The sequence below is a fragment of the Thalassophryne amazonica genome, chromosome 4, assembly GCF_902500255.1.
Source record: "Thalassophryne amazonica chromosome 4, fThaAma1.1, whole genome shotgun sequence".
Lineage (NCBI taxonomy): Eukaryota > Metazoa > Chordata > Actinopteri > Batrachoidiformes > Batrachoididae > Thalassophryne > Thalassophryne amazonica.
In genome coordinates, this window is record NC_047106.1 from 32,575,917 (window position 1) to 32,589,308 (window position 13,392).

The 13,392-nt window shown below is 40.8% G+C and overlaps 1 protein-coding gene across 2 annotated transcripts in view; it reads right to left on the reverse strand.

Moving 5' to 3' along the window:
- Window positions 1-12,517, reverse strand: part of foxn1 (forkhead box N1) — a 56,392-nt gene extending 43,875 nt beyond the window's left edge. For both annotated transcript variants that reach the window (XM_034168909.1, XM_034168908.1), the window contains exon 1: window positions 12,395-12,517. The gene's annotated coding sequence lies outside the window, so the exon portion shown is untranslated. The remainder of the gene's footprint in view (window positions 1-12,394) is intronic.
- Between the last annotated feature and the right edge of the window lie 875 nt (window positions 12,518-13,392).

The window sequence follows — 13,392 nt, forward strand, 5'->3', positions numbered from 1 at the left end:
ACAGTATTCCCTGAAAACTCCCTTCTGTCTGATCATTTCTTAATAACATTTACATTTACTCTGATGGACTACCCAGCAGTGGGGAATAAGTTTCATTACACTAGAAGTCTTTCAGAAAGCGCTGTAACTAGGTTTAAGGATATGATTCCTTCTTTATGTTCTCTAATGCCATATACCAACACAGTGCAGAGTAGCTACCTAAACTCTGTAAGGGAGATAGAGTATCTCGTCAATAGTTTTACATCCTCATTGAAGACAACTTTGGATGCTGTAGCTCCTCTGAAAAAGAGAGCTTTAAATCAGAAGTGTCTGACTCCGTGGTATAACTCACAAACTCGTAGCTTAAAGCAGATAACCCGTAAGTTGGCGAGGAAATGGCGTCTCACTAATTTAGAAGATCTTCACTTAGCCTGGAAAAAGAGTCTGTTGCTCTATAAAAAAGCCCTCCGTAAAGCTAGGACATCTTTCTACTCATCACTAATTGAAGAAAATAAGAACAACCCCAGGTTTCTTTTCAGCACTGTAGCCAGGCTGACAAAGAGTCAGAGCTCTATTGAGCTGAGTATTCCATTAACTTTAACTAGTAATGACTTCATGACTTTCTTTGCTAACAAAATTTTAACTATTAGAGAAAAAATTACTCATAACCATCCCAAAGACGTATCGTTATCTTTGGCTGCTTTCAGTGATGCCGGTATTTGGTTAGACTCTTTCTCTCCGATTGTTCTGTCTGAGTTATTCTCATTAGTTACTTCATCCAAACCATCAACATGTTTATTAGACCCCATTCCTACCAGGCTGCTCAAGGAAGCCCTACCATTATTTAATGCTTCGATCTTAAATATGATCAATCTATCTTTGTTAGTGGCTATGTACCACAGGCTTTTAAGGTGGCAGTAATTAAACCATTACTTAAAAAAGCCATCACTTGACCCAGCTATCTTAGCTAATTATAGGCCAATCTCCAACCTTCCTTTTCTCTCAAAAAATTCTTGAAAGGGTAGTTGTAAAACAGCTAACTGATCATCTGCAGAGGAATGGTCTATTTGAAGAGTTTCAGTCAGGTTTTAGAATTCATCATAGTACAGAACAAGCATTAGTGAAGGTTACAAATGATCTTCTTATGGCCTCGGACAGTGGACTTATCTCTGTGCTTTGTTCTGTTAGACCTCAGTGCTGCTTTTGATACTGTTGACCATAAAATTTTATTACAGAGATTAGAGCATGCCATAGGTATTAAAGGCACTGCGCTGCGGTGGTTTGAATCATATTTGTCTAATAGATTACAATTTGTTCATGTAAATGGGGAATCTTCTTCACAGACTAAAGTTAATTATGGAGTTCCACAAGGTTCTGTGCTAGGACCAATTTTATTTACTTTATACATGCTTCCCTTAGGCAGTATATTAGACGGTATTGCTTAAATTTTCATTGTTACGCAGATGATACCCAGCTTTATCTATCCATGAAGCCAGAGGACACACACCAATTAGCTAAACTGCAGGATTGTCTTACAGACATAAAGACATGGATGACCTCTAATTTCCTGCTTTTAAACTCAGATAAAACTGAAGTTATTGTACTTGGCCCCACAAATCTTAGAAACATGGTGTCTAACCAGATCCTTACTCTGGATGGCATTACCCTGACCTCTAGTAATACTGTGAGAATCTTGGAGTCATTTTTGATCAGGATATGTCATTCAAAGCGCATATTAAACAAATATGTAGGACTGCTTTTTGCATTTACGCAATATCTCTAAAATCAGAAAGGTCTTGTCTCAGAGTGATGCTGAAAAACTAATTCATGCATTTATTTCCTCTAGGCTGGACTATTGTAATTCATTATTATCAGGTTGTCCTAAAAGTTCCCTAAAAAGCCTTCAGTTAATTCAAAATGCTGCAGCTAGAGTACTGATGGGGGACTAGAAGGAGAGAGCATATCTCACCCATATTGGCCTCTCTTCATTGGCTTCCTGTTAATTCTAGAATAGAATTTAAAATTCTTCTTCTTACTTATAAGGTTTTGAATAATCAGGTCCCATCTTATCTTAGGGACCTCGTAGTACCATATCACCCCAATAGAGCGCTTCGCTCTCAGACTGCAGGCTTACTTGTAGTTCCTAGGGTTTGAAAGAGTAGAATGGGAGGCAGAGCCTTCAGCTTTCAGGCTCCTCTCCTGTGGAACCAGCTCCCAATTCAGATCAGGGAGACAGACACCCTCTCTACTTTTAAGATTAGGCTTAAAACTTTCCTTTTTGCTAAAGCTTATAGTTAGGGCTGGATCAGGTGACCCTGAACCATCCCTTAGTTATGCTGCTATAGACGTAGACTGCTGGGGGGTTCCCATGATGCACTGTTTCTTTTCTCTTTTTGCTCTGTATGCACCACTCTGCATTTAATCATTAGTGATCGATCTCTGCTCCCCTCCACAGCATGTCTTTTTCTTGGTTCTCTCCCTCAGCCCCAACCAGTCCCAGCAGAAGACTGCCCCTCCCTGAGCCTGGTTCTGCTGGAGGTTTCTTCCTGTTAAAAGGGAGTTTTTCCTTCCCACTGTAGCCAAGTGCTTGCTCACAGGGGGTCGTTTTGACCGTTGGGGGTTTTACATAATTATTGTATGGCCTTGCCTTACAATATAAAGCGCCTTGGGGCAACTGTTTGTTGTGATTTGGCGCTATATAAAAAAAATTGATTGATTGATTGATACAGATTACAACATGTTTGCGCACAGTTTACACACACTTTACACACGGTTTACGGCTTCCTTCCAAAGACATTGCACATTAGGTGAATTGGAACTTTAAATTGACTGTAGGTGTGTGTGACAGTGTAACTATTGGGCATGATTAAAGAGCTTGGGCCTTGCCTCTTGTCTGGGGGCGGGGCTGCGCCCTCGTATGGCTCTGTGGGCCCTGCCCATGCTTTGCATTCGGTTTGCAGTGGCTCCTTTGCTCCCCATCTTTGCCGCTGCTGCTCCTGCTTTCGGGGGCTGGGGCCCTGGTGGTGTGGTTCTGGGGCTCCCCTATTGGTGGGCTTATGCCGGCGCCCTGCGTGCTTCCCTTGGGTATGGGGTTGCTCCCTGTGCCCCTGTGGGGGGGGGGGGGGGGGGGTCGGGCTGCTCCCCTGTTGGTTCATCGGGGGGGGGTGGGCTGCTCCCCTGTTGGTTCATCGTGCTGCCCCGGTGACTCTGGTGGCTGTCCTCCTGGCCCCTGTGCCCTTCACTGAACTTTTTCTCCTGGTTTCTCCTGGGGCCCTGCGTCCCGGGCCCGTTTCCGTTATTTCTCGCAGACGGCCGTATGGCTTCTGACGTGCTGGAGTGGTCCATGTCATATAGTACGGTTCTGTACTTTTGTCTTGGCCCAACACACCAGCCACAGTAGTGATCAGATATTTAGCTGTGATCTGGGTCTCTGTGTGTGGATGTTGTGTGTTTGTGGCCGTCACCACAATTCGGTTTTGTGTGCTGTCAAGGGGATCAAGACTCTGGTGTCCTAGATTAGGTATGGATGCTCACTAAACAGGGGCGTAGCACCAAATTCTGGGCCCACGTATTAGCCATATTGAAGGACCCCCCACCCACCCACACACACACTATTATGTTCTTTTTTATTAACGCAAACACCAAATTTCGAATGCGTAGTCAAACCAGGTCTAAATCATGTATACCTTAGATCAAACCTGGGAGTCAGAACCCTTTTTAAAGTTGGGGGAGCAATATTGAGTTGGGGGGTCTGGGGGACCAAATTGCACCATTTTCTAGAAAAATGTGTGGTTGTTTGTCCTGGTATGTGGTATGGTTGGGGCCCCGTCTCCTCGATGTCTCACTTACTGCCTTCACCACTTGTCTTTTGTTCTTGTCTGTCTTTGTGTTGTTTTGGTGGTCGGCCCTTCCTGACAGAAGTTGTTGGTTGGCTTTGATTAGGATGTTGTAGGCTGATCAGGAAGGGTGGATGGGGTTCACACATGCACACCACGTTCACTCACGCACTACATACCTTCTGTCGTGGAAGAATAAATTGCATATATGTGTATTAATGTTCATAAATGGTTCGGCCAATGTGGCATTTACCATTTACCATTACGATATATGTAGACGGGGGAAAAAAGAAAAAAAAGAATAAAAAGCTTTCTTTTTTATCGATAAAGAATCTTTTCTTTTATTATTCAAGAGTTTTGTAAGGCCCCACCTTGAGTATTGTGTACAGGCTTGAGTGCCATAGCTTCAGAAAAATATAAATGTATTGGAAAAGGTTAAAAGACTATTAGAGAAAAAATTACTCATAACCATCCCAAAGACGTATCGTTATCTTTGGCTGCTTTCAGTGATGCCGGTATTTGGTTAGACTCTTTCTCTCCGATTGTTCTGTCTGAGTTATTCTCATTAGTTACTTCATCCAACCATCAACATGTTTATTAGACCCCATTCCTACCAGGGCTGCTCAAGGAAGCCCCTACCATTATTTAATGCTTCGATCTTAAATATGATCAATCTATCTTTGTTAGTTGGCTATGTACCACAGGCTTTTAAGGTGGCAGTAATTAAACCATTACTTAAAAAGCCATCACTTGACCCAGCTATCTTAGCTAATTATAGGCCAATCTCCAACCTTCCTTTTCTCTCAAAAATTCTTGAAAGGGTAGTTGTAAAACAGCTAACTGATCATCTGCAGAGGAATGGTCTATTTGAAGAGTTTCAGTCAGGTTTTAGAATTCATCATAGTACAGAAACAGCATTAGTGAAGGTTACAAATGATCTTCTTATGGCCTCGGACAGTGGACTTATCTCTGTGCTTGTTCTGTTAGACCTCAGTGCTGCTTTTGATACTGTTGACCATAAAATTTTATTACAGAGATTAGAGCATGCCATAGGTATTAAAGGCACTGCGCTGCGGTGGTTTGAATCATATTTGTCTAATAGATTACAATTTGTTCATGTAAATGGGGAATCTTCTTCACAGACTAAAGTTAATTATGGAGTTCCACAAGGTTCTGTGCTAGGACCAATTTTATTTACTTTATACATGCTTCCCTTAGGCAGTATTATTAGACGGTATTGCTTAAATTTTCATTGTTACGCAGATGATACCCAGCTTTATCTATCCATGAAGCCAGAGGACACACACCAATTAGCTAAACTGCAGGATTGTCTTACAGACATAAAGACATGGATGACCTCTAATTTCCTGCTTTTAAACTCAGATAAAACTGAAGTTATTGTACTTGGCCCCACAAATCTTAGAAACATGGTGTCTAACCAGATCCTTACTCTGGATGGCATTACCCTGACCTCTAGTAATACTGTGAGAAATCTTGGAGTCATTTTTGATCAGGATATGTCATTCAAAGCGCATATTAAACAAATATGTAGGACTGCTTTTTTGCATTTACGCAATATCTCTAAAATCAGAAAGGTCTTGTCTCAGAGTGATGCTGAAAAACTAATTCATGCATTTATTTCCTCTAGGCTGGACTATTGTAATTCATTATTATCAGGTTGTCCTAAAAGTTCCCTAAAAAGCCTTCAGTTAATTCAAAATGCTGCAGCTAGAGTACTGACGGGGACTAGAAGGAGAGAGCATATCTCACCCATATTGGCCTCTCTTCATTGGCTTCCTGTTAATTCTAGAATAGAATTTAAAATTCTTCTTCTTACTTATAAGGTTTTGAATAATCAGGTCCCATCTTATCTTAGGGACCTCGTAGTACCATATCACCCCAATAGAGCGCTTCGCTCTCAGACTGCAGGCTTACTTGTAGTTCCTAGGGTTTGTAAGAGTAGAATGGGAGGCAGAGCCTTCAGCTTTCAGGCTCCTCTCCTGTGGAACCAGCTCCCAATTCAGATCAGGGAGACAGACACCCTCTCTACTTTTAAGATTAGGCTTAAAACTTTCCTTTTTTGCTAAAGCTTATAGTTAGGGCTGGATCAGGTGACCCTGAACCATCCCTTAGTTATGCTGCTATAGACGTAGACTGCTGGGGGGTTCCCATGATGCACTGTTTCTTTCTCTTTTTGCTCTGTATGCACCACTCTGCATTTAATCATTAGTGATCGATCTCTGCTCCCTCCACAGCATGTCTTTTTCTTGGTTCTCTCCCTCAGCCCCAACCAGTCCCAGCAGAAGACTGCCCTCCCTGAGCCTGGTTCTGCTGGAGGTTTCTTCCTGTTAAAAGGGAGTTTTTCCTTCCCACTGTAGCCAAGTGCTTGCTCACAGGGGGTCGTTTTGACCGTTGGGGTTTTACATAATTATTGTATGGCCTTGCCTTACAATATAAAGCGCCTTGGGGCAACTGTTTGTTGTGATTTGGCGCTATATAAAAAAAAATTGATTGATTGATTGATACAGATTACAACATGTTTGCGCACAGTTTACACACACTTTACACACGGTTTACGGCTTCCTTCCAAAGACATGCACATTAGGTGAATTGGAAACTTTAAATTGACTGTAGGTGTGTGTGACAGTGTAACTATTGGGCATGATTAAAAGAGCTTGGGCCTTGCCTCTTGTCTGGGGGCGGGGCTGCACCCTCGTATGGCTCTGTGGGCCCTGCCCATGCTTTGCATTCGGTTGCAGTGGCTCCTTTGCTCCCCATCTTTGCCGCTGCTTGCTCCTGCTTTCGGGGGCTGGGGCCCTGGTGGTGTGGTTCTGGGGCTCCCCTATTGGTGGGCTTATGCCGGCGCCCTGCGTGCTTCCCTTGGGTATGGGGTTGCTCCCTGTGCCCCTGTGGGGGGGGGGGGGGTCGGGCTGCTCCCCTGTTGGTTCATGGGGGGGGGTTGGGCTGCTCCCCTGTTGGTTCATCGTGCTGCCCCGGTGACTCTGGTGGCTGTCCTTCCTGGCCCCTGTGCCCTTCCACTGAACTTTTTCTCCTGGTTTCTCCTGGGGCCCTGCGTCCCGGGCCCGTTTCCGTTATTTCTCGCAGACGGCCGTATGGCTTCTGACGTGCTGGAGTGGTCCATGTCATATAGTACGGTTCTGTACTTTTGTCTTGGCCCAACACACCAGCCACAGTAGTGATCAGATATTTAGCTGTGATCTGGGTCTCTGTGTGTGGATGTTGTGTGTTTGTGGCCGTCACCACAATTCGGTTTTGTGTGCTGTCAAGGGGATCAAGACTCTGGTGTCCTAGATTAGGTATGGATGCTCACTAAACAGGGGCGTAGCACCAAATTCTGGGCCCACGTATTAGCCATATTGAAGGACCCCCCACCCCACACACACACACACTATTATGTTCTTTTTTATTAACGCAAACACCAAATTTCGAATGCGTAGTCAAACCAGGTCTAAATCATGTATACCTTAGATCAAACCTGGGAGTCAGAACCCTTTTTAAAGTTGGGGGAGCAATATTGAGTTGGGGGGTCTGGGGGACCAAATTGCACCATTTTCTAGAAAAATGTGTGGTTGTTTGTCCTGGTATGTGGTATGGTTGGGGCCCCGTCTCCTCGATGTCTCACTTACTGCCTTCACCACTTGTCTTTTGTTCTTGTCTGTCTTTGTGTTGTTTTGGTGGTCGGCCCTTCCTGACAGAAGTTGTTGGTTGGCTTTGATTAGGATGTTGTAGGCTGATCAGGAAGGGTGGATGGGGTTCACACATGCACACCACGTTCACTCACGCACTACATACCTTCTGTCGTGGAAGAATAAATTGCATATATGTGTATTAATGTTCATAAATGGTTCGGCCAATGTGGCATTTACCATTACGATATATGTAGACGGGGGAAAAAAGAAAAAAAAGAATAAAAAGCTTTCTTTTTTATCGATAAAGAATCTTTTCTTTTATTATTCAAGAGTTTTGTAAGGCCCCACCTTGAGTATTGTGTACAGGCTTGAGTGCCATAGCTTCAGAAAAATATAAATGTATTGGAAAAGGTTAAAAGAAGAGCTATTAAGTTGGTACCCGAGTTGCAACATACGTCATATATGGATAGACTTGCTGGACTCGGTTTAACTACTTTAGAAGATAGATGCACTAGAGGTGATTTAATTGAAATGTACAAAATCTTACATGGACAGGAAAATATTAATTTTGAAATTTTCTTTAAAATGAGAAGATATGCTGCCCTTAGAGGCCATGGGATGAGCCTTGAGGTTGAAAGGTCTAGATTGAATACAAGGGGGAAAAAAATTACAGCAATAGAGTTATGTTGTAGAATAGTTTGCCTTGTTATGTGGTTTCCTCGCCTAGTGTGGATGCTTTTAAAAGTTATTATGATTTGTATTATGGTAACACCACTAGGTTTTAATGTATTATTTTTTCCTTTTTGTTGTTGTTATGATGATGTATCGATATATAAAAATGTATATACCTTGTTTTTTTACACAGTAAAATTAATTTATGAATTATGTTTGTCTGTCTGTATGTGGCCCTGCAATAGGCTGGTGTCTTGTCCAGGGTGTACCCTACCTCTCTGACTGCTGGGATTGTAGCCCCCCCCCAACCCATGATCATGACTGGGATAAGTGAGTGTAGATCGTAAATAGTTCATAGAGACTACATTTGTTGAGCTCTGCACACAAAATTTTTATGCAACCTACAATTTCAATTTCAATTTATTTTCATTTATACAATTGACTTTAAGTCACAAGCTAAATAAAAGATGACCGAATAGACAGAAATCACCAGTTTCCTGCTTGTCTGATCTTGCATAAATTATTATTTCTCCCTATAATTTCTTAATTTAATGGTGTTTTGTCCTCACGAACAAAGCTGTCTTTGACAGAGCAGAAACATGCGCGATCTTTGCATTACTTGGCAATCGAAATGTGACTGACAATAAAATCTTCATATTAAGCCCAGGAGTGGTTTTCTGCAGCCAAAACATTTCAGAAATGAATTGGCATTAAATCCACTGACACTTAAAATACACACACTTGAGCCCTCTTATTCATCACTGTGGGGGAAAAAACATATAATGTACTGACACGATAATATTGAAGAATTTTTCACCGGATTACTGTATCTAAAAAAATGTCTTTATTTCAGTGACAGCAATCTATAAACATCGCCTTTTTCCTCTTCACCAGTGACATAATTAGTGAGATTCAGTGCTGTTATTTTACATTTTACATATTATACATAAATATACATTTAATTCTGTTACTTCTGGAATAAAGTAACATAATTAAATGCTGATTCTGAAAGTTGGTTTGAATCAGATCTAAATGTTTAAACTGGTTTGTTATGTGATGATAAATGTGAATTCATGTTAATACTACAATGGTCCAGTGAAACCTAATTTTGTGTTTTCTAATACAAAGGAAGGACCCTGAGCAATAAAAGAAAAGAGTTGCACTGCCTGTCTTCCAGTACGATTTCAGATGCCTGCACTCCACCTTCCACATGTGCCAACACTTCTCTGGCCGTCTTGCAGTAACTTGACGTAAACTTCAGGTTTGAGGCACATGAGCCAAAGCAATTACAGTCAGAAATTGGAAAGAAGCCCTCAAAAATCAAGTGAACACATACAGGAGACAATTTAGGCTTTTATGTATAATCTATTGTGATTTAAATAAAGCATAACAAAACCATGGTGGCTCAATAATATGATAACATACACATGTACAGTCAGGACTATAAGTACAAGATGCAATTACTTTGCTTGTGATCAAAATGGAGTTGAGATAATCCAATCGAATTCAATCCACTTTATTTATATAGCACATTTAACAACAAAAACGTTCCAAAGTGGTGCACATACAGTAGAATCACGATAGATAAAACCCCAATAGTCAAGAAATAAATAAAAATAAGAAAATTAACAATAAAAATAACTAAAATGTGCAACAAATAATAAAACAAATCAAGATGTGCTAAAAAATATATACCATTTATTTATCGCTGCCATTTGCATGTCTACACACACACACACACGTGTGTGTGTGTAGACATACATGTATATTATAAGATAAGAAAAGTCTTTATTGATCTCACATTGGAGAAATTCACATGTTACGTCACTCTTAATAAACACTTAATAAAGATGAGTGTGAGTAGAAGAAAATGTGCATCAAACAGCATGTGCAAAGATAAGCAATAATAATAATACTTGTAACAATACAATAAAATAAGAAAATAATAATATAAATGTATTTATTTATGTATCTATATATACCAGCACATTCCCCATGGGACTCCACAGGCTCTAGATTGGGTAGTGTTTATAAAATAGGTAGCTGACATTTTTCAAGGGTGGTAATAAATTGTGCAAAGTTTCTATAATGAGTTGGAATGGAATGTGAGTCCAGTATGTTTTTAGAACCTTAGACCTCAACAGTTTTTAGAGGAAGAACTTGAGTTCTTCCTCTAGAAAGGGTTGACCCTTTTATTTCCTGTTAAAAACTTAATTTTGTAATGTTAATTTACTGTCTTAATGTATTTAGAAATTTCATGAATAAATCCACATGTATGTACCATTAAAGCCTACAATAGTTTATCATTGACACATTGTGTCAGTCTATTTAAAGTACCTTCATCTCAAGCAATGTTGAACTATGATGTATCACATACAATCGACACGATATATTTACATCAACTTACATCGATGTTTGGTCCAAGACATTGCCTTAGTTCTATTAAATTTTTTAGTTTCTTGTTATCATATATACACTATTATTATTATTATTATTATTATTATTACTTCTATTTTGTCATTTGATTTTAAATGGAGCACAATGGAAATAAGTGTTTTCACTTTCTTGTGTCATTCATGTATTTTTAAAGTATTGCCAATTATATTATGTACTTACTTTGAACTTACTCTATAAAATCACACATGCACGCACACACGCATATGCTACACAGATGCCACTTCACTTTTAATATATAGATGATTTACAGCCCCCTGCTGGAATAGCGTGTTAGCCCAGAAAGGAAATATCAACGTCCATTGTTCAATGTTGTTAGCTAATATCCGTAATTTCTCAAAAATATTAGTCCCATCAGCATTCCATTTTGGCGGTGTTCATCCGTGACCCAAAATACATAAGCATACCAAACAGCAAACGTCAGCTCTCCCCAGTTTGTCCGCAATCAAAGTTATACAAACACCAACAGAGATGGTAATGGAAGACATCAAACACACTATCCTTCTCACTCATGGTATCGGCAACATAACACTTAACTCACTCATGGTAATGAAAACAGGACACTTAACTAAACTATCTAAACCAATTGAACTACAAAAACACATCAAATGAATAACACTAACAACACTGTTAAACTAACATGAACCACAATAACAACATTTAAAACCCAAAACTCCCATGGTGCATTGCAGCACAGTGTTCATTGTTCACTGTTGTTAGCTATTATTGCTAATTTCTCCATAAATATTAGTCCCATCAACTTTCCGTTTTCGCTGCATTCATCCTTGTCCCAAAATACATAACCATACCAAATGGCAAGTGTCAGCTGTTCCCGGTTTCTCCGGAATTTAAGCCATATGCACGCACAGACATACACAGAGGCCACTTGGCTATTATGATATAGATAGATAGTCCCCATGTTTTTAGAACCCATAGATAAATGGATAAAAGATGCATAAGGATTATTTTAAATACAAATCATCACTTTTACAGGTGCTTTTCCTCAGACAAATCAACTGATCATTACACGAACATTTCCAACTCACTCAGTAGGTCTTGAACTTCATTTCCATCAATCATTAAGAAATAGAAACAGGATTGTACTGCACAGGAAATCTGTCAGGAGTAGACAGTTCTCAAAAACTGAGTGATGACATGAGAAGAAGACTAGTGAGTGAAGCCACCAAGACATCCAAACCATTCTGAAGGAATTCTATGTCTCTGCAAATGTGACTGCAGAAATCGGGAACAGCATGACAGTCTTGCATCACCAGTCATCAGCTTAATGGTGTGATTGGAACAGAGCCGGATTTTAAAACAACAGGTCAAATCTAGGCTTGAGTGTTCCATGTGCCTGCTGGCAAACTATACCTGAAAAAAAAAAAAAAAAAAAATTGTGTTTATATATATATATATATATATATATATATATATATATATATATATATATATGTGGAATGCAGAATGTACATACATGTTTCCAATAATTGTGATCACTATCAGATGATAAGAACGGACCTATCTGTTCATCTCAATGCTGCCTGTCTGGAGTTGATCAGATTCAGTCAGGAGTGCTGGCACAACCAATGCCTAGAAAGAGGGCAGCTGCTCAAAGTTCAGAAAGGTCAACGTGCACTCTCCAGCTGCACCAGAGCCAAACTGTGAGTATGACTGAAATATTGCTCAGTTACCACGAGGACAAAGAGGAAAAAGTGCAAACATCAAAGCACAAATTATGGTAAGTGCTCTGTATTATCATTAACATTCATATATGTGGAAAAAAAAACTTTCAAGTGAACTCACCCCCTCTCTGAAACGCTCACACCTGTAATAAACATCTGGAGACCATCTCTCAGCTGGAGCTCCGCGCTGCAAACCCCCTTCAGCCTGACAGTGCAGCACGATGATTAGATTGACTGTCTAAATGTGTGTAGAAGTGGCTGATGGGCTGGTTTCAGATTTTGGCAGTGGATAATATCATCCTCATTCTGTGTGTGTGTGTGTGTGTGTGTGTGTGTGTTTGGCACTAGTCCAGGCAAGCTCAGGAATAAGATCTACAGAAAGAAAAACCTGCTGCGACAGGTTCCAAAAGGCCTATTGGTGCAGTCACTGGCAGCTGGCAGCTCTCTCTTCCTCCTTCCATCAGCCTTTCTTTGCCAGACTGAATGGTTACTTGTCTGAATGGGACACAAGATACACAACTGATCACATCCAGTAGCAGGGACCGGGCCCCGTGCCCTGCTTTCTGAGCTCGCCCCGTGGCAACGGCCGTCTTAGTTGCAATTGACCGCCATTCCACTTAACTGTTTCGCACTCAAGCCCACGTGCACAGTGCATTCGGAGCGTGCACAAACCAACGTGTGCACAACACTGTTGGCTACCTTTCAGTTCTGCAGTTGCAGCGAAGTTGTTTACTCAGGTAAACAAAAGCAGTCATTCTGGAAATATCACATTCTGCTGTAACCAATGTGGCATAAGTGGCATAAGTGGTGCGTCACCAATCAGAATGCAGGGAGCAAAGTCAAACACGACACAGGTCAGAACCCTCAATGGTTCATGAGCCTTTTATTTTACAGTATAAGAGAATGAAGGAGGCAGAGAGTGAGCGAAGGAGTGCGAACGTCGGTATGTCAATACAGGTAGATTCCTATCCTATCCTCCCAGTGAACCAGGAAAACAGCACCCGTAGCTCGTAGCTATACCTTGAATAAACCCTGTCCTCAGCAAGAGGGCGAGGCAGAATGACAGAAAGACGGGGGATTAATTACAGATTGAATAAACTCTTGTGTTACATTGCAGGG